The 2,889-nt window shown below is 42.5% G+C and overlaps 1 protein-coding gene across 2 annotated transcripts in view; it reads left to right on the top strand.

The window, feature by feature from the left end:
- The window catches only part of TRAF6 (TNF receptor-associated factor 6, E3 ubiquitin protein ligase), a 30,831-nt gene that overhangs the window by 13,151 nt on the left and 14,791 nt on the right, over positions 1-2,889 (top strand). Inside the window, exon 1 of one of the 2 annotated variants that reach the window (XM_014544902.1) lies at positions 2,534-2,553. The exons of the other annotated variant lie outside the window; for it this stretch is intronic. The gene's annotated coding sequence lies outside the window, so the exon portion shown is untranslated. Of the gene's footprint in view, positions 1-2,533; positions 2,554-2,889 lie in introns of those variants that run through there. 2 annotated transcript variants of the gene reach the window in all.

Here is a 2,889-nt window from a genome sequence, read left to right as displayed (position 1 = left end):
GTCGGGGGCGGGGGGGGGGCGCTCTCCGTAGCTCCAGGGAGAGGTGCCTTCCAGGCCCTAGTTGGCCCACGATGATCCGGGTTTCCACCCGCACACGCTGTGCGTGTCCTTCGCGGTGTTGCGGGATTGCAACCTGAGGGTCTTTGTTTGAGAACGATGCCGATCGGTTTGGGGCCCCATGGATTTTGAAAGAAATCGTGTGAACCCCTAGTGCCGAGGCAGGGGACTGCCCCTTGACTCTGTATTCAAAATCAAGACAGCTGACTGTTTGGAAGCATTTGCATCTCTGCAGGTCTTTGCATTTTAAGAATAGACGTTAAGGAGTCAGCAAACAGTTCCTACCTATTCCTGAAGCTAGCAGCAAACTAAAGGCAATTTCTTTTTCTTTTAAAAAATATTGTAAATGAAATGTATTGGGATGACACCGGTTAGTAAGATTATGTAGGTTTCAAGTGTGCATTTCTATGATGCATGATCCTGTTGTTTTACATGGTTTTACTTTATGAGTCATCTGTTTAGCCACGAATGAATTTCTGCTGACTTAAAATGGACCAATTCATGATAGGACCTGTTGATTTCTTTAGCTTAGACATTTCTCTCATTAGCACCTGTTGATCTTAGGGAAACAATTTTTGTGCAGCACCCTACTCCCCACCCCCCAAGGCATTTAACAGTATTCTCTCTGGATTATAATACATTCCCAGAGACAAATAGGTGGAATATGAAGTTTGGAAGATCAAGAAACACAAGACACGCAGGACAGTTCACCTGAAATGACTGCTCTGGCTCTATTATAATACGGCCCCACCCTGTCATCTTTCAGAGCTTCTGTAGAGGCAAAGCCTGCGTTGGGAGCAGCTCATGAGGTGGACATCCGTGACACCATATAAAGTAAAAAGACTCCTGAAAGAGCATGTTTCCTGCATGGGTGTCGGATCATGTTCTGTTCACGTCTACAGTGGACTCAAAGCACTTTTTATTCTTCCCTCGGTGCTAATTAACATCGTGATTTAGTTAGGAAAGTGATTTTCACTTAAGTCGTTATGCCAGTCTCTAAAATAAAGGGGGACATGTTTTAACTTGCTAGAAAGAAAGAGTAAACATACATACTGAATGGCACTCAAAATACTGTTTTAGCTTAACTTTTTCTTCGCAGTACAATTACGTGGGTCTATATACTGCAGGCACAGAGCATGACTATCTGAAAAATTTATTTGGAGGATATAGAGCTTCTATGTTACTTCTTAAAGCATGAAAAGTAATGTGAAAATCGAATACATCTAGATCAGCGGTTCTCAACCTGTGGGTCGCGACCCCTTTGGGGGTCGAACGACCCTTTCACAGGGGTTGCCTAAGACCATCGGAAAACACATACATAATTACATATTGTTTTTGTGATTAATCACTATGCTTTAATTATGTTCAATTTGTAACAATGAAATTGGGGGTCACCACAACATGAGCAACTGTATTAAAGGGTCGCGGCATTAGGAAGGTTGAGAATCACTGATCTAGATGTTTAGAGTGCTCACTCCCATGTCTTAACACTGCATTCCTACAGTGGAATTCGTTTTAAGGAATTGTGACTGATGAGACAGGTTTTCTTAACAACACATTCGCTATAAAAGGTCTCTATAAATCAAAATACCTTCAACTCTTTCGAACTAGACTGCAAGAGGGCAGTATATAGACTACCCAGTAAACTGAATTTAACTGAACAGTTGGGCAGAAAAAGTAGAGTTTGCTCAGTAAGTTGCTTTTTTTCTTCTGACTTTGATATATTCTGTACAACGAAGCAACAAATACTAATTTCTCAAAGTGATTTTACTTTTTTAAAGAATAAGTGGTTGAAGATCCAAAAGATAAAAATACCTAGAATTGTCAAAGGTATGTAGTAAAATGGTCTCTCTCAAACTTTTTTGGGGAGTGGGAATTAAAAGCCTTTGATACATACTGGATAACCAGACATCAATGGGTTGCCTTAGAAAGTTACATACCCTTTCACCTAATAATTCTACTTCTAGGAGATTTACCTAAGTAACTGGACACAAAAATGTGTATGGGAAGAAAAATAACAAAGGCTATAAGCCCTAAGTGTAGCATAATAGTGCCATATGTCCTCAGGTTTGGAGGGTCTAATCAGGGCCGTCTGCCCCATCCTGGACCACAGGTACATGACTAGTTCTGTTTGCCACTATCTTGCCATCCCTTGCTGCCTCTCAGCTTGTACCAAGTCTTCCCTAGGAATCCGAATTAGCTATAACAAGGCTTTGGAAGCTTTTATTTTTTGTTTTAATCCCCACTCGAGAATATGTTTATTAATATTTAGAGAGGGGAAGGGAGAAAGAGAGAAAGAGAGAGAGAGACATCAATTGGTTGCCTCCTGTATTCTCCCAGACCGGGAACCAGACCAAACTCACAACCTAGGTATGTGCCCCGACCCGGAATCGAACCCACGACCCTTTGGTGTACAGGACAACACTTCAACCAACTGAGCCACTTCGGCCAGGGCCTGGGAGCTATTTTTAACTTTTCAAAAATAATATGTCAAAGGTAAAATAAAATGCCATTTTTTTCTCTATTGATTCTTTGAAATTCTATCAATCCAGAATGACAATGCTAGACAGGTCATGTTTTGTAGAAACTGGAGGGTCAGCACCTTAGTCTAGTGCAGTGATCGGCAAACCGCGGCTCACGAGCCAATGCGGCTCTTTGGCCCCTTGAGTGTGGCTCTTCCACAAAATACCACGTGCGGGCGCGCACGTACAGTGCTATTGAAACTTCGTGGCCTATGCACAGAAGTCGTTTTCGGCCTGGGCGAGTCTATTTTGAAGAAGTGGCGTTAGAAGAAGTGGGGGGTGTTGGTCGGACAGGAGACAGGGCGCAGGC

The sequence above is a fragment of the Myotis brandtii genome, unplaced genomic scaffold (assembly GCF_000412655.1).
Source record: "Myotis brandtii unplaced genomic scaffold, ASM41265v1 scaffold385, whole genome shotgun sequence".
Classification (NCBI taxonomy): domain Eukaryota; kingdom Metazoa; phylum Chordata; class Mammalia; order Chiroptera; family Vespertilionidae; genus Myotis; species Myotis brandtii.
Note: the sequence above shows the minus strand (reverse complement) of the source record. Positions and strands in the feature narration are given on the sequence as shown.